Raw genomic sequence first — 25110 nt, forward strand, 5'->3', positions numbered from 1 at the left:
GTTTTATCTCAATTAGAGCTAACAAGCTCTTATTGAGAGCTTGATACCTCTAAACCATTATTACTTTCATCAACTCAATATTTATATCTCCATATCGCTGAATATTATCATTATTGGACATAAATTAGTATTATCAGCATATATAGTTGAATTTGATTTTGCAGATACAATACAGAAGTTGTTCAATTAAATTAGAAATAGGAGAAGGATGAGGATTAAACCTTGTGGAACTTTACACAAAATGTTTAATGTATCAAAATCCGGATAGACTACATACTGTTTTCAGTTAGTAAGGTAACTTTTAACCCTAACTAAATGTTTGGTTTGTTACACCGTAGTAATTTAACTTCTCTAAAAGTATGGAGTGATCTACTGTGTCAAATGCTTCGGACAAATCTTTAAATATTCCAGTGTAAACTGATTTTTTTCAAACCCGTTAGTTATTTTGTCAACTAACTCAATAATTACACGCTCATTAAAGTATTTTTTCGGAAATCAAACTGTTTGGGTTAAAAAAAAATTTTTTTTTTTGAAATGGCCATAAATTCTATTATACATAACGCATTCAAATATTTTTGAGAAAACGGATAATACGAATGTAGAATATAAAACAAAAGTTTGCTGATGTTTTTTGTGTTTGAAACTATTATATTAGCTTATGTTCTGTCAAAACCAGGAGATGAAAAAGCATCTTCAAATTTTTTTTACCCATTATTTCGCTTTCAAATAATAAACTATTTATACATGACCTTAAATAGATTTCAAATGAATCAAATGGATGTATATTTTTACTACCTAAATTTAGACAAACCCTTGTCAGTTTTGTTGCAACCAAAGTGCAATAAAATTGACAATCGTTTTCTTGTAGCTAATGTTATCCTGTCTTTGTCTTCTAGATATAAATTAAAGCTCAAATTTGGGCTAACTATTGAATAGATTTCATTCAATATAATATTTAATGCACGCAAATATAAATCCAATGTTTTTGAAATATGTCGAACAAAGACTTAATCTACTTAAATAATTAAATATAAAAATCACGTTTTTTCGATAAATAAATAGTTTTATTTGAAAATTTTAATTAAAAAAATTGGAACCTTTATTCGGAAAATTAACTCTTTAATTGTTAGTTATTTTACACTCCCTCCATCCCCTTATAAGCATACGTACTTTATGAACGATACCTATGTGAATTGTTTATCAATGGTTTAATGCAAGATTATATCCACTTTAAATATAACATGATTGAATACAAATAAAATATGGGTTTTGCGCTATGAAGTAATCTTAGATAGGTGTTTCTTCTGTTAACTTTTGAACTTTTTTTTAAAGTATGAGCTGTATTATTAAGAAGATTTTCCGTGACACCAATTTAAAAAATTTAATATCTATTATGATTTGTAAAATAAATAAACAAAAAATATCAGATGAAAGTTCTTGTTTTCTCTTGAGTTTCGTTTTGTTTATTCTTATATCCTCACTGGTAGAAATTTTCTTTTTTATTATGTATTACAAGGACGGTCAATTTTGCACTGTTGGTTATTAAAACATTCCTGCTTTGTCATACATACATATTTCTAAATAACGTAGGAAAATATACACTTTTATTTAAAAAGCTATAAAATATAATAGTATAAAATGAAAGTAAGAATTTAAGGTTAGTTACCTTATTTTTTCCTGCATATAATGCACATTGGTTTTTTTTACCAGTTTTAAGAATACATCGCGCAAACGTTGGCTTTAAAACTTGAGGCACATCAAGAACCATTCCATGCGATACTGTAATTTCGAGTGTAATTATGAGAATTAGAATTGTGGCTGTTTTTGAAACCATCTTTTTTAAAGCTGTTATGTGAGTGATAGTATATTATTTACAACAATATAGTAATGATTAAGATCTACAAATTATATATAAATATGAACAAATGTATAATGTCCCGTTCACAACAAATGTTAAAACAGTTTGCTTGAACAAATTTGATTAATTTCCTACATCTAATGTCAATTTATGACAAAATATTCTATAGAGCTATTATAAAAATATTTTAGTTCTATCAAAGTTGTATAGAAATACTTGATCTCTATAGAGTTTTTATAGATAAAATTTCAACTTTATAGTCTTATAAAAACAGTTTTTTATAGAATTTATTCTTAATTTAGAAGGAATTCTATAGAAAAAAGTTTATCAAGTTAATTTAAATTAATTAATTAGAATGAAGTCTATATAAATACATACGTTGATAATACATTATTGCTATAAACATAAAAAATAAACATCGCTAACAACATTTTTAAGTTACGTTACGTAACTTTAAAATGTTGTATCGTAAACGATATTTGTTACCCCTATAACATTTTAAAGTTACGTTACGTCTTAATCGGTTACAATTGGTAACAAGGTTACATTCTCTAACTTTTAATTAAATATTAAGTAAATAAACTTGATAATGCAGTAAATGTTTGTTTTATATTGCCGTGTTGCTAAAAATCATCTTTTATTTTATTTTTGTTGTAAAATAGCTTCGTCTCAATTGGTTACTTTGTCACGAGAAAAAAAAAAATTCTCAATTCGCAACGTTACGTCTCAATTAGTTTTCTTTTTAACTATATAAAGTGTAACCAAATAAGACGTAACATAACGTTACTAAATATAGATTCGAGACGTAACTAAACTACGTGACGCAATAGAATCTTTTATTGAGGTGGAGGGTACTAAAAATGGGGGAGGGGAAGAAGGATTGAAATAAAAGCGTACGTATTTAATGAACGACTCCTAATTAGAAATACATTTATACATATACAATTAGCAATGATAGTTAAAATTATGCTTGCAATTTTCGGCTTTTAAACTAGGCATAAGGGGTGTTCAAAAATTTTTTATTATAAAACGAAAATACACAAGAAACCCAATATGGAGCAAATATGAAAAAAATACGATTACAAAAAAAAAAATTCTAAAAATATTGACATTTACCTTGTGCTCAAGCAGCAAAAAACCCCGGAAAATGCGCTAAATATTTTTTGAAAACAAAATTTTTTATGTGATAATGACCCAAATTTTTTTTAGATTGTTATGTATTCCGGTTTTTTCATAAATGTTGTTTAAGTTAAAAAAAAAAGTTTAGGAAAAAAAAAACTACGGGCAAATACGCAATAAAGTTTTATTTTTTTGACTAAATTTTGCGAAACTTTATTTTATTTTAAACAACAAATACGAAGAAACCAGAAAACACAATAATCTAAAAAAGAAATTGGACCATTATAATCACATTAGCATTTTTTTTTTACAAATATTGAGATTTACCTTGCGCTCAAAGTCAAATAATTTGGGGACAATTTGGGGCATTTTTCGAGGTGTTTTGCCGCTAAATTTATTTATTTTGTCAAAAAAAGTTTTACTGTTGTGCTAATGTGATTTCAATAATTATATAATTGGATAAATGTTTTTTTTACCGATTCTATTCCTTTAAAGATGTAGATTTTATTTTTATGTTTTAAAGATTCTCTGCAGCTAAGATCGCAAAAACGCATTAACCTCCCATAAGGTAGCAGAGGCGCTCGGGGATCAACTAAAACGAATGCCAATGCATGCAAAACGCGCAGTAATCAAGGCAGAAGCCAGATTAATAGGCATACCTAGTCGGGCACCAAAGAAGGCTAGTATTGCACCTGAATCTATTGGTAATGATAATTCTGACACTAACGCCTTTGATGATATTTGCAACGATGATAGTTCGTTTACCAAAGACAGTAGTTAGAGGCAAAATGTACACAGATTATATTATTACTATGTTAATTATTTTTTTCGTTATAATAAACTTCTGAATTAAATGCTTTTTTCTGATCGCCATCAATAAATTTTATATGAAATTTGAAATATATATGAAGAGGAGGGAGGAGGGTAATCAGGTGCGATCAATCCCCCTTTATTTGCATATTCTCTTTATTTCAAACAACTTTTAAATGTAAAATTAAGAAAAATGTATATTTACTATTATAATCTGCCTTTTTTCTAAAAAATTTCACGTTACGGGTCCGTATATACATATATATATATATATATATATATATATATATATATATATATATATATATATATATATATATATATATATATATATATATATATATATATATGTATATATACACAACACATAAACGTCTTATTATTAATGTTAATTACAATATTTTATATCTAATTACGTTAAAACTTTTAATATAAATAAAACGTTTTTAAATTTTTTTTATTTAATCAGCGTAACACTTCTTTTGTTTTTATTACCCCACAAGCAAAAACGTGTATATAATGTCAATTTTGCCAATTTTTAATTTTAATTATGATGATTAAAATATACAATGGTAAGGTTTGTGTTACTATCATCTATTACGAGGATATATTATAAGGATATAATTATATATTATAAGGATATATTATAATTATATATTATAAGGATATATTATAAGGATATAATTATAGAAAAATTTAAAAAAATGAACTTTGATTTTTTCTTATTGCAAGAAACGCATCTTAATGCACAAAACGCAGAAAATTTTATAAAACTTTGGAATAATCCTGGCTACTATTCTAACGGTACGTCACACACAGGAGGTACTATAACATTAATTAATAAAACAAAGCATAATCTAAAAATAATTGACCATTACGAAGACCACGAAAGTCACTTTAATTACATACTTGTAGGAAACGATTATCACAGTTTTTTAATAATAAATGTTTACGGAAAATCCGGTTCAAGTTATGCTGACCAAATCAAAAGGAAAAATTTATTTAAAGAAATAACAAAATCAATTAAAACAAAAATTTTAAATAATATGTCTATCATATTTGGAGGTGATTTTAATATGGTCCTAGATGATATTGATCGATATCCACAAATAAACAGAAAAAAATGTTTGTCAACAAATGATTTTAAAACTTTATTAAAAACTTTAAACATCGAAGACACTTGGCGTATTTTTAATCCACATGCCCAAGAATACACCTATAAATCAACAAACAACGTAACATTCTCTCGACTTGACCGGATATATATAAGTAAACACATGCGCCATTTTACCTCCATTAAACACGAACCAATGACATTTACTGATCATCACAATGCCGTATGTGCGGCGATTTCTATAAATAACATTGATATTGGAAAAGAAGTTTGGATTTTAAATAATAAAAATTTAAAAAAAATAGAATACATTGAAAACATTTCCCAAATTATTAAATCACACGCCTCAATAATTGATCAATCCAAAAATAAAACTACTGACTGGGACCATCTAAAAAAACAAATAAAAATATTTTCACAAAAATTCAGCAAAACGGAAGCTAAAGTAACTCGAATTCAAGAATACAGACTAAAAAAACAATTAAAAAACTCGTTAAAAAAAGCCCATAACAACCCAAAAATGAAAAACTTGAGTGATGCATTAAAAACAAAACTTGAAATGTATGAAAAAAATAGAGCCAAAGGTGCTGAAATCCGAGCAAAGGTTAAATGGCGAACAGAGGGTGAAAAATCGAGCAAATTCTTCTTCCACCTGGAAAAATCAAAAGTTCCTAAACAAGTCATAACATTAATAAAAGACAAAGACGGAATTGAAAAAAATAACACCAAAGACATCACTAAAGCTTTTGAACATTTCTACCAAAAACTATACAAAGACACTAAAAATGATATCACACTCCAAAAATTCATACTTGATAATTCGGATATTAAAAAAATATCTAAACAACAACAACGATCATTGGACGAACCAATAACGTTATCTGAAGTCAAAAACGCATTAACGAATATGAAAAATAACAAATCACCCGGGAATGATGGTTTAACAGTCGAATTTTACAAATCAAACTTTGATACTATTGGTAAAATTTTAGTTAATATTCTAAATGATATCATAAAAAAACACGAGATGTCGGAAACACAAAAACAAGCCATCATAACATGTTTATTTAAAAAAGGCGAAAAAACTGACATTTCCAATTGGAGACCGATATCTCTATTAAACACAGATTACAAAATACTCACCAAAATCATAGCAAACCGACTAGCAAAAATACTCCCAACAATCATACACGAAAACCAAACAGCAAGTGTTCCCCACAGAACGATATATCAAAATCTTGCATATACAAGAGACATAATTTATATAGCTAACAAAATTAATTTAGATGCCTCCATTGTGTCAATAGACCAAATAAAAGCCTTTGACCGTGTGGACAGGAATTTTTTATATGATTGCTTATTTAAATTTGGTTTTAGTGTTGTCTTTATCAATGTAATTAAAACATTATATTATGACATCAGTGCATATCTTAAAATAAACGGTTACTTATCAAACAAAATAAATATATACAGAGGAGTTAGGCAAGGATGTCCCCTTTCCATGATACTATATATAATTCAGGCAGAGGTTTTTGCAGGATTTATTAGGAGAAATCCAGAAATTAAAGGAATCACAATCGACAATAAAGAAACTAAACTGCAACAGTATGCGGATGACACTGTCTTTTTCCTATCGACTGACAACTCAATAATAGCTTTAGGCAACGCTCTAAACATATACAAACGAGGTACAGGAACAAAGTTGAACATTTCCAAATGCCAAGGTCTGTGGCTTGGACGAAACAGATCTATAATAAAAGACAGTTTTCTAAATTTCGTATGGCATGATACTACTCTTAAGAGTCTAGGTGTTAATTTCTCTAATTCTAATCAATATATCAACCGACAATGGAACGAGAGCATAGAAAAATTGGACAAAAAGATAGAAAAGTGGGAAAGACTTAAATTATCGATTAAAGGAAAAGCTCTAATAATCAACCAAACACTACTAAGTGGCCTATGGCATCTTGCTTTCACCCTACCTATACCATGTGACAAAACCATAAAACTATTAGAACGAAAAATCGACAACTTCCTCTGGAATAATAGCTCCATAAAAACACCTAAACAAATTTCCAAACTCCCAATCAATAAAGGCGGTTTAAACATTATCGACGTGAAAAAAAAACTGCAATCGATTCAACTAAGTTGGATTTCCAAATATTTTGATGACAGCAAGCAGGGAGCGTGGAAAGATTCAGCCCTTCATATTTTTAATAATTACCGACATGCAAATCAAGGAAATCTTATATTTCTCACCACGCATTCTTCAAACTCATTAAAAACTCTACCCCCCTACTACCGTCAAACAATAAAAACGTGGAGTCATCTCTATAGAAAATTCAACAACCACAAAAATCTTACCATCGAGGAAGTACTAAACCAACCCATATTCTACAATCCATATATAAGACACGAGCGTAAAATCCTTAAACCATCACCAGAATCCACAAACAACAGCATAATCAAGATAGGCGACATTTCAAAAGTATTTGCTAACGGCTTTCTAGAGAGTCAACTCCTCGGTATAAAGCAACACCTTCTAACAAAAATAATAAATTCACTACCACCGAAATGGAAACACCTCATAAATTCTCAAAGCCAAAATTACGACCACAACAAAGCACTAACATCTATTTATCTAAAAAACTCACCCTCTCTCAAATTTATAAACCTCAAACCAAAAAATGTATACACTATCTCCAAAAATGATGCAGAAATAAACCTAACAGGAAAATTTTACAGATGGGCAGACTACTATAAATATAGCATGAGAAACATAACAACAAAAGACTGGTCCCAATTATTTAACTACATCCACAAAAGTAACATCAACAATAAAGCAGACGAAATTAAATACAAACTAATACACTTTGCAATTCCAACCAACTCGATTTTTAAAAAAAGAGGCTTTGTAACAGACGATCTCTGCCCTCAATGTATGAAAAAAACGGAAAACCTTCCCCATATGATGTTTAGATGTGAAAAAGCACAACCACTCATAAAATACACACTCGCTCTTATTCATAAAATCTATCCACATCATCCACCTCTTAGAAATACATTCAAAACTTTACTTTTTCCTTTAACACCTGTAAATAGTTTTTATATTGGAAATTTAATTCTTAACGAACTTTTATATAAATTATATTGTAATAGAATGAGGTCGTTCCATGAAAAGTCGATGTTTGCTAAAGTGAGTTTGTTAGAGGAATTCCAAAACAAAATCAAAAAGATTTTGTATGAAGAATTCGAAATTTCAAAAATATCAAACAGTAAAGAGTTTTTTCTTTTACAATGTGAAAAAATCTGGAGCGAAGATAACAAAATTAAAATAGATATAAACAACAATCTTTTTCTAAACTAAAATGCCCAGATTATTTTTGGAACTTTTTCGATTATTTTCGAATCTTGCTTTTTATGTTTTTCTTGTTGTTGTTTTTTTTTTTGTTTGTTTTGTTTTTTGATTTAATTTCATTTTCGTTTATTTTTTTTTTTTTTTTTTTTTTTTTTTGTGTATGTGAGGTCTTCTTTTTTTTATATTAAGTATTTAACTCTTGTGAGTTTTATATGTGACTTAGTAGTGGAACAGTGGACCGTCTTATAATAAATGCCATTGTATTCATTATTAATATCTCTACAAGGCAGACGCCGGAGGAGAGAAATAAACTACAATATGATTACGAGGATATATTTAGTTACTTAAATTCTGTTGTAAGTTTTTATGTGATATACATTGTGTGATTGGCATTAGTCTACGCCTTACTCTCTAGACGATGGTACGTTCTTAATTGCCTATATTATATAGGCTGTAAGAGTAACTTGCAGCAATATTGTAGGCCGATAATTGGGTGTTCAATCGCATACAAGATAACAATTAAATATTGCTTATATGAAAGTCGCCACTAGTGATCATGATCCCGTTTTATTAGGTCAAAATGTTACGTATTAATACGCTATTCGTTACATCTCGGATACGTAAAAATTATACTTTTGCACGTAACGTTACGTTACAATGTTACGTATCATTAAGTAAAATCTTACGTCTCGGTTACGTAAAAATAACGGACATTTTGCACGTAACGTAACGAATCTTGTTTACGTTACAATACGTAATGTAACCTGAAAATGTTATAGGGGTTACATTACGTGCAAAATTTCCTTTATTTTTACGTAATCGAAGCGCAACGTTTTACGTAACAATACATAACACTGTAACGTAACATTACGTGCAAAATTTCGGATACTTTTAGGTAACGGAGACATAACATATTACGAAGCAATACGTAATGTTTTGACCTAATAAGAGGTAACATTGTAACCTATGGTATATTTTTGGGAATAACGGGGTTCTGGATACCAGGATCCCGGTATTTGGAACAATCTAGAGTTGCTGAAATGCCGGTTTTGAAAAAGTTATTTCGGTTAATTCAAAATAATTTCACCAATTTAATGTGATATAATTTTTACCAATATAATGTTTTTAATGGTTTTTTAATACAAAAAAATACTTGCATTATTATTTCTTAATGCGAAAATAACAGTAATCTATGAAAAGTTTAAAAGTTCAATTGATCTTATAAATTGAAACAAAATTTATCGTAAATTAAATTGCGGTTATATAACATAGGTTACTTTTACATTCTATAATAGTTAAATTAAGATATTATTATATAAAATTCCAAACGGTAAGTAAAATATTTTACTTTTATTTAGTGTATGAATTATATACTTTATTACAACGATCAAACTTTTATAAAATTTCTATTTAACACCGATATGAATATTTAAGATTTTGAGAACCATTCCATAGCAAATTATAAAAATTCATCACGGTTTCATTTTCTAAGAAAAAAAGCAGGACAGCGTGCTAATGAAAATTGTGTGATAGAATAACAAAAACACACGGAGGTTCTTCAAGTGGTCTTCATACCTGTTTAAAAACACTTCAAGAAATCAATTTTTGATAAGAAATATAGAAAGCACCACTGTTTTAGATTCTTCAAAATTTGTACAGAAATTAAAACCTTCAGTAACTATAAACAACTTTTTAAAAGGGATAAAATAAATGATTCATTATCAGTATTTTAGCTAGGATAACTCTGTGTGATGGTTTATCATTCAACATTATTTAAATGTCATATGTTATCAGAAAAGACTTAGCAGCCGGAGACTTTTCTAACACATTAAAGACGTATTCTACAAAAAACCTATTAATGAGGCTAGTCTGCATAATGAAGAAAATGCCAACATTACGTCTTTTTCCACATCCAGATTTAAAAAAGAGAACAATTCCATAAATAACGACGAAATAATTGATGAAGATTACGAAAACGAAAATTGTTTTCTTATTATCTCCACTAAAAATGAAGATGATAATTCATTTTTTTCCGGTACATCAGCTTATATTACCATTAGTTAAAAAAGTTTGTAAAGTGGTCAATATATTTCGACCATTGCTTACAAAAAATGACAAAATACTACAAAAATATATAAAGAAAGAGTTCGGGAAAGAATTTTTTCTTGTTTTAAACTCAAGAATGCGATAGAACAGTTTTATATAATAGTATAAATAAATTATTAAAACATTTTCATTACTTTTTGTTTATTTATTTTTACTTTTATAGGTATTGTGGTTTATTCTCCTCCGGCTAGTTGCCATACAGAGACCACCATACCAAGGCACGCAAAGACATGTTCAGCCCCCCAAGAAGGAGCGTCATAACCGCTTTACGGCCGAGAGTAAAGTGAGTATAGGAGGAACGAAGTTATCTTAGAGCTAAAGATGGAAGTAATCGTGTTAGAAAGATAGCATAGAGAAAGCGGACAGGATTGCACGTGATGTTAGATTGTGTATATATAATTCAGCTATTATATAAGTAACAGGAATTATTTAAGTTTTTTATTTTTACTTTTATAGGTATTGTGGTTTATTCTCCTCCGGCTAGTTACCATACAGAGACCACCATACCAAGGCACGCAAAGACATGTTCAGCCCCCCAAGAAGGAGCGTCTTAACCGCTTTACGGCCGAGAGTAAAGTGAGTATAGGAGGAACGAAGTTATCTTAGAGCTAAAGATGGAAGTAATCGTGTTAGAAAGATAGCATAGAGAAAGCGGACAGGATTGCACGTGATGTTAGATTGTGCATATATAATTCAGCTATTATATAAGTAACAGGAATTATTTAAGTTTTTTTTTTTTACTTTTATAAATAGCTTAAAAAAGACTTTAATTAAATTGAGTCGTGATTATTCTATTTAAAATTTTGTTACTGATAATCCTAATTGTGGTATCATTTTAATTTTTTGTGATGAAATAGAAAAAGTTTAAGTTTAAATAGAAATTGTTGGTAAATTAAGACTATATCCGTTAAGAATATATCCGTTGAATTGAGTGGAATAGAGGTAATATCGTATGTGGAGAAAACATAGATGTACAGTAAATTAGTCTCGCAGTTTTTTCTCCATATTGGAAAGTTAAGCTATCAAACAAACGCCCGTATAAAAATTGTTTTACCATTACTAATATATATATATATAAATATATATATATATATATATATATATATATATATATATATATATATATATATATATATATATATATATATATATATATATATATATATATAGTATATCATATATATATATATATATCATATATATATATATATATATATATATATATATATATATATATATATATATATATATATATATATATATATATATATATATATATATTTTTATACGGGCGTTTGTTTGATAGCTTAACTTTCCTATATGGAGAAAAAACTGCAAGACCGTGTAAATAAAAAATATATTAGACATTATTTTTATAAATATCTTTTAAAATTAATATAAAAAAAATATAAGAAAGGACACAAGACTCTTTTTTTTTTATTTGATAAAGTTTTTAATTATTTCTATACACAAAACTGTTTTTATCACAGCAATGTGATTTCATTGTGCTAATGTATTAACCATGCTTAATTTTCATCATCCGCTGTTTTAAAAAGATTTAGCAAATTTTAAATGAGGGTAAAATGGTAATTGCATGATACTCAATAAAATTTGTTTTTAGAATTAAAGTAAATATATTTAAAAATATATTATTATAGTTAATTTAAATAAAATAAAAAGTAAAACAAAAACTTATGCCAAAAATTCTTTGTATAATAAGAAATATAAGCAAAGAAATATTCTTAGTTAAAAAAGCAAAACTAATATGACACTATCATCGATAGTGTCCGATCGATCAGAAATCATCCAGTATTTTCTTTAACTACGAGAGTGTATACCATCCATTGCTCTTGAAAACTTAGTTTGTTGTTCAGACAAAGGTTCTACATTTACACCAAATTGTCCAAAGGCAGAAGAGAACTGTTGCATTATATCTAAGCTGACGGCTTCCTGGGAACTTAGGGGATACAGAACTCGTAGCATACAATGCGTTTTACGGTTAATTTTATTTATCAAATTTTTATGCAAATAAATGATATAATTATCTAATTAATATTAGTTTCAAGAAAGAAGTTGAAACTCAAAGTAATGAAATATAAAAAGCTGCAATCCCTTAAAAACATATTGTCACCGTGGACAATCAAGGGAAAAGAGACCTTTACAATAAAATCTAAAAAGGTTTTGGTTAGGACACGACATAAAAATCATGATTGATGAAATAAAAATGGATTGAAAAAGACCAAAAGAAACTAAATGTATGAATATTATGTTTTTAAATATGCATAAGAGATAAGGTTGTCCAGACGGTTCTAATATTATCTTTAAAAAGATAATATCAGAACCGTCAGAAAGGTGCTGATAGATCTGCAAAAAAAAATCTAAAAGAGTATCCTCAGAAAAGGAAGACTTACATATATCTTATAGCTCAGAATGTGATTTCAATGATTATTTAGGCTTAGAATGCAATTACAGCATTAAAAGAGAGCTAAATGATAATACCCACAAAGAAGAACAAATTATAATACTGCTTAAAAATATTTTATAGTGTACAGTACTGCTGTAGTAGAAAGTCTTTCTGTCAACCAGCGCACTGCTATCATAAGCAGTGTTATAGCTATTTCAGGAGTAGAAATAAATGATTTTGTTTTATCTGAACGACCATCAAATTTCGGCCGCAAAATAAAGATTAGCATTTTTAGTGAAAAAGAACGGGAAAAGCTACTAGGCATTCCTCATATTAAGTCAGATGCTGTAGAAATGCAATTCAAAGCAGATTACTACCTAATATTTCGGCCGTATCCCGAAAGGCGGTCAAGCCTATATTCATTTATGCACAGACTAAAGCACTTTGCCAAGTCAACCAAATCAATGTTGATAATGAAATTATACAAAATCTCCAAATCAATGGGCATTCGATAAGATTCGAACTCGATACTGGAGCTCCTACCAATTTCATCACCCGTACCTTATGGCAAAGTTTGGGTAAACCACATCTTCAATCATCAGATTTACAATTCAAGTCACCAAGCAAACATCAACTTCCGATACTAGGGAAGGTTGAATTATCAGTTAAAGCTCCAACAACCTGTTTCAAGATATGGTTTCACGTAACTTCTGTTCTTGGACTAAATCTTATTGGCCGATCTGGCATTTGGCTACTTGATCTTTTAGTTGATGAAAAGATTAAGAAATCATCCAAGAGTGCTGTTGCTAAGGTCTTTGAGCATCTCAAACCTGACACAGATCTCCAACAAAGGTGCAGAGTCCTATGTTCTGAATTTCCAGACCTGTTTAAACCAGAATTGGGTTGTTTGAAAGACTATGAACTTGAAATAAAATTCAAGCCTGACTACAAATCTTCTGGTGTCCAAGACCTGTACCTTTTGCTATTCAAGAAGATCTGGTTGACGCTTACGAAGCTGGTATCAAGCATGGGGTTTGGAAACGTACTCAATTCAACGACAAAGGTACATCTGTGGTTCCTATTCAAAATAACGCGCTTCCGGGACAACAAGACGAAAGATTCAAATTTTTGGGTACTATTCAGTCTCCATTAATACTCAGCTAGAACATCATCGCTACCCAATACCGTTGCCAGAAGACCTGTTGCGTAAACTGCGTGTCGGTTATGAATACACAAAAATTGACCTGGCTGACGCCTATAATCAAATTTGTTTGGGTCCAATTTCTCAGAGACGACTGGCTCTCAGTACTTATACTGGTGTTCTTCTTCAGCTACGTCTTCCATTTGGTATCACTTCAGCACCAGGGTACTTTCAAGAGACAATGGATAAGTTAACAAGTGATCTACCTGGTGTGGCTGACTATCTCGATGATATTGTCGTGAGTGGCAACAACGCAGCCGATCACATTTCCAACTTGCGTGGTCTTCTACAACAACTAAGTAAAAACGGACTACGCTGTCGTCTAAAAAAATGTATTTTTGCTAGTTCTTCAATCGAATATCTTGGCCATACGTTATCTTCAGAAGGTAATGCTAAAGGTAACAAAGTTGATGCTGCTTTGGCTATGCCAGTTCCTAAGGACATTAACACGCTGCGATCTTTTCTTGGTCAAGTACAGTTTTACGGCAAATTTCTTCCTCGAAATTTGTCTATGACATTAGACCCGCTCAATCGCCAAATTAAGAAAGATGTGCCATGTCAGTGGACATGGCACATCTTTCTTAACACCGAACAAAGGTCAGCTTTTGAAACTGTGAAACAGTTATTATCATCTGATTCAGTTCTGACTCTTTTCGATCCTTCTAAACCGTTAGGAATGGCAACAGACGCTTCAGAAGTTGGTATTGGTGCCATATTGTTTCATCGATTGGTAGATGGCTCTAAACATCCAATTGCAAATGTATCGAAGATTTTGACTGATTTTCAACGTCGCTACAGTCAAATTCACAAAGACGCGTTAGCAATAATTTTGGGTTTAAAAAAGTTTCATCAATTTCTTTATGGTCGTTTTTTTACCATCGTCACTGATCATAAACCACTACTAGCTCTGTTTGGTCCAACAAAGGCTACTCCAGCTATGGCAGCAAATAGACTGGCTCGATGGGCTCTAATTCTCAGCCTATACAATTACGAAATCGAGTTTCGTAAGACAGCTGAACAAGTCAACGCTGACGCGCTCAGTCGATTACCGGTTGACCATGACCGCAATTAGGATGGGGAGTAAAGTAGTGAAGAAAATTTAATGATTTGTGTAGTAAAAACCGTTAGCCGTCAAATCAATATGCATGATCTAAACATCCTGCTCCGCGAGTCGAGCAAAGATCCTGTCATCACTGCAGTTATTCGCAATATTCGAGATGGTTGGGCCGAATCCAATAATAATGATAAGATACGGGAATTCCAAAAACCTTCCGAAGCTCTCTCAGTTTCAGGCAAATGCTTGTTCTATGGTCCACGTGTTGTCATCCCCAAAACCCCTCAAGATCAAGTCTTGAAGATACTGCACCTAGATCATTTCGGCATTCAACGAATGAAACAACTCGCACGATCTGCCGTGTATTGGCCAGGCATTGATTCAGCTATCCCTAATCTAGTACACCAGTGTACTACCTGTGCGGAAAATCAGAACCCTCCATCGAAACCGGCAGTACATCCATGGATGCCACCAGAACGCTCTTGGAGTTGTTTACATCTTGATCATGCAATCAATTTCATGGATACCAATTGGCTTATCATGATTGATGCTCTATTTAAATATCCATGTATTCATCCTACGTCTTCTATCAGTGCCAAACCTACCATTGAGTCACTGGAAGAAGACTTTGCTCACTTCGGTTATCCACATGCTCTGGTTACCGATAATTATTCCTCATTCACTTCTCCGGAATTTCTAGAATGGTGTAATAGTCGAGGTATCGTCCTGCTCAAAGGTGCTCCATATCACCCCGCAACAAATGGTGCTGGCGAACGGCTAGTTCAAACTTTGAAAAAAGCCATGAAGAAATCAAACCTACCTCCTAGGATATGGACATGGTAAAAATAGGGTTGAAAGTTAAAGTGTTGAATACTGGAGACGTTATGTTTCTAATGGATTAAGGAGTAAATATGCAAAAAGAGAGAGAGATGAATTCAGTGTTTAAAATGCACAACCTCCGCTCATTTGGCTGTTGTTTATTTCCTAATAATAAGTGACAAGTAACAGCGTGTTAGATTATATGGTTGACTAGTGACAGTTTAATTACGTATTATATTTCTTTCTCTCTCTTTTTAGCAGAATAAGACCAGATAGGTGGTCTCAATAAATAATATCTCTCTCTCACGATATATATATATATATATATATATATATATATATATATATATATATATATATATATATATATATATATATATATATATATATATATATATATATATATATATATATATATATAAAGAACAGAGCGATTATAATGAAAATTATGGATTTAAAACATAAAATGCCCCACTATTTATACTTGATTTGGAAAATTTTAAAAATGACCTACTGCATTTAACTAAAGCAATTAAGTTTCGCTCTATAGAAAACGAATCTCAAGCAGAGTTAAAGTTAGATGTTAAAAAAATTAAATCAAACCCTGATATATTGTTTTTGCTGATAAAACAAAGAACATTTACCAACTCGAAACAGAAAAATTTTACGCGACAATATTACTAGTTCTTATGAAAAAGCCCCTAAAAATTTGGAAAACGCAATTAATTTAGAAGCGCAAAGTATCGTTAAAAAAGTAAACCTTGATAACAGAATCGAATCAACTGCCCCTGTCCAAGCCTTCCCAACACTAAAAGACAATAAACCAAATTTCAAAACAAACTTCCCTGCAGGTTATTGGTTCTTTAAAAAAGTGATATTGGACATGTAAGCAAATTTAAATTGGAAAAAATAAATAATATTCTTAGAATTAAATTAAATTTGCAACAGTGGAAAAATACTACTGATGTTATAAGTTGGTTCTCCATCATTGAAATTATAAATAACTGTGCATTTATTTAATTTGACATTAATGATTTTTACCCCTCAATAACTGCTGATATTTTAGATAAGACAATTGAATTTGAAAAAAGCCACACAGTTATTCCTGATGACACAATTTGTATAATAAAACATTGTAGAAAAACCTTACTTTATTTTAATAAAGAAACTTGGAAAAAGAAAAACATACATGACTGCTTTGATGTAACAATCGGCAGTTATGACGGAGCAGAGATTTGTTAACTTGTTGGACTATACATTTTAGATTAATTAAGTAAAATAATCAATATAAAAGATTTAGGCTTTCATCGCGACGATGGTTTAATAGTAATGCGTAAAAAATCTGGTCCACAGCTCGATTAAATTAGAAAAGACATTATAAAAGTTTTTTAAAATATTGGCTTCCAAATCGAAATAAACATAAATTTAAAATTGTGAATTTTCTTGATGTCACATTTAACCTCTCTGAAAATTCATATAAGCATTTCAAAAAACCAAACGATGGATTATTGTGTATTATTATTGACTCGAATCGTCCAACCCGAATTCTAAAACAAATCCCGATTTCAATTAATAACAGGCTAAAGCAAAACTCCTCTAATGAAAATGTATTTCATTTCTCTAAACGAATATTTAAAGATGCCCTTAAAAAATGTGGTTTTGAAAATTTTGAACTAAAATTTGACCCTAAAAAAAAGAATACAAAAAAGCGAAAAAGAACTAGAAATGTAATTTGGCTTAACCCCTCGTATAGCAAAAATGTTTCCACTAACATAGTAAAAGTGTTTTTAAAGTTGGTCGATAAGCATTTCCCGCCCTCTAATAAATTGCATAAAATTTTTAATCGAAATACAATTAAAGTTGTACAAAAAATATGGAAAGTATTATAAAAGGTAACAATAATGCTTTGTTAAACAAAAAAAAATCCTAAATGAAAAAACAACAGAAAACTGTAAATGTAAACAAAAAATCATTTGTCTGATGAGTGGAAGTTGTTTATCAAAAAATGTGGTACATAAATGTGTTGTTTCCTCTAAGAATGTACCTGATAAACAATATATTGGCATAACAGAGGGTGAATGGAAAAAGCGTTTTGCCAATCATAAGAAATCTTTTAAAAATAAAAAGTATTCAAAAGATACCGTGCTGTCAAAATATATATCGGAATTAAAAGGTGAATATATTGATGATTATATACTGAATTGGTCCATCCTTAAAGCAGCGTCTGCATATAACAATATTTCCAAAAAATGCATACTATGCCTACAAGAAAAATTTAAAATGATTACACATCCAAACCGAAAATGCTTATTAAACAAAAAAACAGAACTAATTTCTAAATAAAGGCACGAAAATAAGTCTCTCTTAAAAAACTACAAAAATAAATGAGGTCAAATAATATTTACTTTAAATCCCCCTTTTTAATCCATTCTAAAGATTTATTTTTATAATAGTGTCAGCAAATTCCACAATCGTGTTTGTGGAATTTACAGGAGTTAAGACATTTGCAACATTCTGTAATTTAATTTTTGGTATAAATTAAAGTTTTATTAAATTGATCATTTGTTTCTGCTGAGTCTTTATTGATGAAACAAAGTGTAAAAAAAAAATTTAAACAGAGTGGAAAAAAAAATTTTGTTAATTTATTTTCAACTAATATATATAAATATATATATATATATATATATATATATATATATATATATATATATATATATATATATATATATATATATACGAGCTGTATTAGACAAGTTTATACTTAAGTGCCTCATTTTACCCCTACGTACCCTTTATCTACCTCTCTGTCTATGTATATATATTATATATATATATATATATTTAAAGAGAGAAAGATATATATATATATATATATATATATATATATATATATATATATATATATATATATATATATATATACATATCTATATATATGTATATATACATTATATACATATATGTAAATGTATATATATATATGTATATACATATATATATATATATATATATATATATATATATACATATATATACATATATATATATATATATATATACATATATATACATATATATATTTATATATATATATATATATATATATATATATATATATATATATATATATATATATATATATATATATATATAAGGAGTGATTTTTTTGCTGGTATCTTTTTGGCAACACTGATTTTGACAGATCACGCGTGCATCGTGTCTTGTGTCATTTTCAAACTTGCTAAGTTGGGGTCTATAATTTAAATATGAATTGACTTACGAATGAACAACTCTTGCAAATTATTGAATTTTACTATCAAAATTCATGCTCTGTTAAGAGAGTGCATCGCGCACTTCTTCCAATTTATAGGCAGTTTGATCGGTCTACTGAGGGAGCTAGTCAGAAGCTTGTGACTAAATTTCGAACCTAGTTTACATTAATGGACATTAAACCACCAACACGCATATGTAGAGTGAGGAAAGAAGAAAATATTGCAGCTGTATCTGCCAGTGTTAGTGATGACCGTGAAATGTCGATTCTCTGCCGTGCAATTGGACCTCTGTTACTCCACTACGTGGAAAATTTTGCGAAAGGATTTGAGTGTAAAACCTTATAAGATACAGCTGGTGCAAGAATTAAAGCCACACGACCTCCCACAACGTTTAACATTTGGTGAATGGGCGCTGGCGAAGTTCGAGGAAGATCCACATTTTTATCGAAAAAACTGTGTTCAGCGACGAAGCTCATTTCTGGTTGAATACATTAACAAGCAAATTGCCGCATCTGCAGTGAAGACCAACCAGAAGCATTGCAAGAGCTACCAATGCATACCAAAAAATCACTATTTGGTGTGGAATATGGGCCAGTGGCATCATCAGGCCGTACTTATTTGAAGACGACAATGTTTGGAATGTTACTGTGAATGGCAAGCGCTACCATGCAAAGATTACAAACTTTTTTTGCCCAAAATGGAAGAGCTAAACTTGGCTGACATGTGCTTTCAACAAGACGGTGCCACATGCTACACATCACACGAAACAATAGCCCTATTAAGAGGCGAGTTCATTGAATAGTTTATCTCACACTTGGTGTCTGTAAATTGACCGCCAAGATCGTGTAATTTAATGTCTGTGGACTATTTCTTGTGGAGCCATGTTAAAACTTATGTCTACAGAGATAAACAAGCAACTGACTGGTTGACACACTGGAAGCTAATATTAAAGCATTTATTTGTGAGATACCGGCCGATATGTTGGAGAGAGTGTGTCAAAATTGGACCTTAAGCAAGAGCCATATAAAAAGGAACCGCAGCCAACATTTACATGAAGTAATATTTAAACATTAAATTATATCGTCCGTTCTATCGACTCAAATAAATAATTCATCAATTTTATCAAATTTTGTGTTTTTTTTTTTAAATAAAATCCTAACCCTCTTAAAAAATCCCCCTTTATATATATATATATATCTATATATATATATATATATATATATATATATATATATATATATATATATATATATATATATATATATATATATATGTATATATGAAGAGATATATATAGAGAGATGGAGATAGATATACATATAATATATAAAACACATACATTCATATATATAAATATGTATATATAAACATATATAACTATATATATATACAAATATATATATATATGTATATATATATATATATATATATATATATATATTTATATACATATATATATATATATATATATATATATATATATATATATATATATATATATATATATATATATATAAATATATATATATATATATATATATATGTATATATATATTTATATATATATATATATTCATATATATATATATATATATATATATATATATATATATATATATACATTATATATATTATTTATTTAAGACATAATACGTAAAATTATCATGCTTTGCACAGTGAGACAAAATTACCGCATCAAAAAACATCTATACACTCTTGAATTCATTACATTCATTAAATAGTTGAATCTGAATATTTTTTTCAAATTTAGACATTTTTTCCTCGCGAATCTTCTGAAGGTGAAGCAAAGGATGTTGTAGAAATTTAGATAAACATAAGCAATTATGTTAAAATGCAACTTTTTTGATTCAAATGAAATTTCAAGATTTTATTTTTGAAATTCTTTATTTCAATTTAAAAACTAAACTATGCTCTATATAAACTTTGTTTAAAAAGTTTTATTCTTTTTTTATAAAAGTTTTTTCATTTTAGAATGCGGAGTTAAACTAGTAATAATGTATTGAAATTTGAAGTTTGAAATTAATATTATTTTTAGCAAACTTTAGTTTCAAAGATATTGTGGTTTATCCTTCTCTGGCTAATTGATACATAGGGGCTACAAACCAAGATTCGCTAGAAAAAGCTTGGCTCATTAAAGCGTCGTAACCTGCTTTGACGGATCAAGAGTAACTAATTTTGATAGGAACAGAAGTAAAAATAAATAAAGCATAGTAATTTGAATTTGACTTATACTATTGCATTAGAATTGAAATGTGCAATTTTTAATAAAAAAAAAGTTTACAGAAATAAAAATTTGAACGAAAACGTTTAATTATAAGAGACAAGGGACAGCGTGTCATTCTTCACTTAAAAAAATTTAATTAGAAAAAAGTGACATTTTTTTGCCAATCATTAAGAGACTGGTATACCACACACCTTAAAAGCGGGTTTAAATGGGAGCTGGGACTCTATAATTATCCCATTTAAGGGTTTATTAGTTGCCACTAGGGCAAATCCTCAACTTAATGGTTTATCTTTGTTTTACGTCCGGATAAGACATATCGCTTAGTGTTTTCGAGAGGTAAAGGAAGCGAATACGACAGGAATCACTATCGGCTGTTATAGTTTCGATCTTTTGGTCTACCTGCTTTATAACATTACCGTATCTAAGTAAATGAAAGTAATTTAAACGCTAAAAATGAAAATTGAGGAAATATATCCACAATTCAATTTTCATGTAAAAGTAAAACTGTAAACCTAAATTTTTAACTTGAAATCATATTAAATAAAATATGATTTTAAGATAAAAAATATTCTATGGTTGTCAAATGATAACTATGAAAGTTTTTATAAACAAGTTATTCGGAAAAATTTCAAAATATTTTAATTGGGTCTGGTATTGGAATTGGTAAAATTAAATCATTTGAAACTATTATCGAAAACGCATTTGCAAAAACAAGTTAAGGAATTTAAACTTTATATGTTTTTGCGAAATGAACCTTGATGAATAACGTATTCAAAATTTCTGACAGGAACAACATTTGAAAATATCCTCATTAACATTAACCAGGGAACAACATTTGAAACTATGTCAGATTTTAGTGATCAATAGGGAAAACTTTGAGAAACTAATTCTTATTGTCCACCAAAAGGTTCATATTTTAAAAGACGCAATCGCAAAACATGTAATACTATTGAATTAAAATTGAATTACTATTGAAAAGATTTAAATAAGAGACGTGGACCAAGGTATATTTTATACGTTCTCAGCGTATTATATTATATTACACTATAGTATATTGTATTATAATATAAGATAATATATTATAAACGTCCATAATAGATGTCAGGACACTTATGAACATTTCAACTCTATTTTCCTATTTTAATTAATAATTAATTTTAACAAATAAATAATTTTCCTTGATTAATCTTGCCCTCAAAAGTAATGATTTTGTATTGATCCTGCCCTCAAACAATTATATTTTTTGTGAAAAATACTCAAAAAATAAAATTCTTTTTTCTAAAATCTTATCATATATGCTATAAAGATGAATACTACTGTGATCAAATTAACAAATAAAAATTTAATAGCAGAAAAACGTTGTACGTCAGTATAAATAAATTCGCCATTTCTACCTAAAGAACTAATAACAACAACACTGGCAAATTTTCTATATATTATTAGGAGGAATTATATAAGTATTTTATACAATTCCTTCAAAACTTGAAAATAAAATACTTTCGAAAATGCAAAACAATCTCATTTTTTTTTTTTTTTTTTAATATTTTTAGGGTCAATTTCAATATTTAGAATATGCATATTATATCAACTTTACAACAAAGCTATCTGCAGAAATAATAACAAGATAATAATACGTTTTCAACTTAAATATTTTATTAGAAGGTCATATTTTAGATGGCTACACATTGCAGCTTTTTATATTTTGTCAGTAAGGTTGTCTATGGGAAATTACAGGGAAAAAATATTTTTTGTTTATTTTACATATTATTTATTATTTCTCCACTACTTAATGAACTAATAATGTCAGCTGCTATAAGTGGTTAACATATGAATAACCACTTTATCCTTGTAGGAATGCATTCGGCTGGCCACGTATAGCGGATGTCAGTAATGCTCAACTAAGTAGCTTATGAGTTCAATTTCATTTAACTGCTCAAAATACCTATATAGGTCCGCTGCAAATCTATTACAATAAGGTCTTCTGGGAAGGTTTCAATATAAATTCCTTTATTTATTGACGACTATATTATTAAATTTTGCCTTGCTTTTAGGTAAAAATGAGTTTGTAAAAATTTAAGTTTGCGTCAAACAACAATTAAATACAATTTAAAGTTGAACAGTAAAATAAAAATTAACAAATAGAAATTGCTTATGATAAAAAGCAATTAACATTTGTAAAAATGTTTTTTGTTTTTTTTAATAAATTTTACTTAACTCATTAATTAAAAATTACAATTTATAAAAAGTATATTTTTCAAAAATTATTTTTTAAAAATTGTAAGTTATAAAAATTATAATTTATAAAACTCGTATTTTATAAAAACTAAAATTTAAAAAGTTTATAGTTTATAAAAACTAATCAAAAAATAATGAAAATAAAAATCATTCGTTTTTCTTTGATGAATAGAAAAAAATATTTATTCCATCTATTGGTAATAAAACTTTAACTTAATGTTCTTTTTAATTTCATAGTCTTCAAATAACCATGACGTTGAAAAAAACATTAATTATATTTAATATATATGCGTATAGCTAGTACGAACATTTTAACTTATTTACATAATTATAATAATTATGGGAACAAACTTTTTTCTCTCTGTTTTGAATTAAAAACAAAGTTTTTACAATCACAAAAAATTAATTTAAAACCATTAAGTAATACGTGTTGCAGTATAACGTTGTGGAATTTGAAATAGAAATTCCACAACGTTACAATGCAAAACGTACCCAATTTCAGAAGACGACTAGTACAACGTTTGACTATCTGTTGACTACAACATCGCACCGACTATCAAATCCAAGTTGAGTCATCGTCGGTTACCGACTATCGGCCAACGAACTTTAAAAAAGTTTTTGTGACATTGAGCAAACGTAAATGCGCTATCGGGAAAGTCGACTTTGTCCACCTGATATATAAATTTCCGGGCTGTTATTGAATCACCAGCATAAGCAAACAGAAATCACCTTGTTTTTGTATGCGGTCAAGAAAAACATTTATTTGTTTGTCTTGTTCTTAAAAAATTTATAAAAACTTATTTAAAATTTATAACAAACCTTTTTTTTAGATGTAAGATCACTTTAAACAGTGTGTATAAAACGTATTTCTTGACATAAAATAACACAGCTATAATAAATAAGGTTGAACCTATTTGAGAACAAAAATATTTATTCAGCTAATGAAGCTATATGCTTCATTGGGTTAATGTAATTCTTCTTGTCATTTTTGATTGCAAATGTTTACCATGCATTTCATGGACTTAATCTTTTGCAAAAAAAAAAAAAAAAAAATATACCTTCATATAAAGTGTATATCGGAATTCATGGTAAGTCATGCATGTGATTGGCATAAATATTATTTGATCATGTTAAATTTATTGCCGATCAGGTATTATTGGTTATAAATACATATTTTTTCAAATATGAAACATTTATAAAATAAAAATATATACGTTGGGGTAATATCTCTTATATGATATCCCTAAATTTTTTTTATTTCAACTTTTTCACTAGAAATAAAAAAAAACAAACATAAAATTAAGGAATATCACATTGAAACTTGAAAACCTCTAAAAATGAGTAGTTTTATTTGTTTTTAGATATTTAGCTGATATTAATTATAATTTAAAATTTTTTTAAATTACTCTTAGCAGTAGGTTGACATTTAAAACATCAAAAGTTAAATGAAAACACATTATTTAAAAAGTCCTTATATTTTTTTAAAATGAAGATTGCTAAACACAGTTCACAAAT

The 25110-nt window shown here is 28.7% G+C and overlaps 1 long non-coding RNA gene across 1 annotated transcript; it reads right to left on the reverse strand.

The window, feature by feature from the left end:
• Window positions 1-1362: 1362 nt before the first annotated feature.
• LOC136090503 (uncharacterized) lies at window positions 1363-24573 on the reverse strand. The gene is made up of 3 exons (XR_010643451.1): window positions 24415-24573; window positions 1667-1845; window positions 1363-1577 (listed from the first exon to the last, which is right to left on the reverse strand). It is a non-coding gene; the product is annotated as an uncharacterized LOC136090503 (long non-coding RNA).
• Window positions 24574-25110: the final 537 nt, after the last annotated feature.

The sequence above is a fragment of the Hydra vulgaris genome, chromosome 14 (assembly GCF_038396675.1).
Source record: "Hydra vulgaris chromosome 14, alternate assembly HydraT2T_AEP".
NCBI lineage: Eukaryota > Metazoa > Cnidaria > Hydrozoa > Anthoathecata > Hydridae > Hydra > Hydra vulgaris.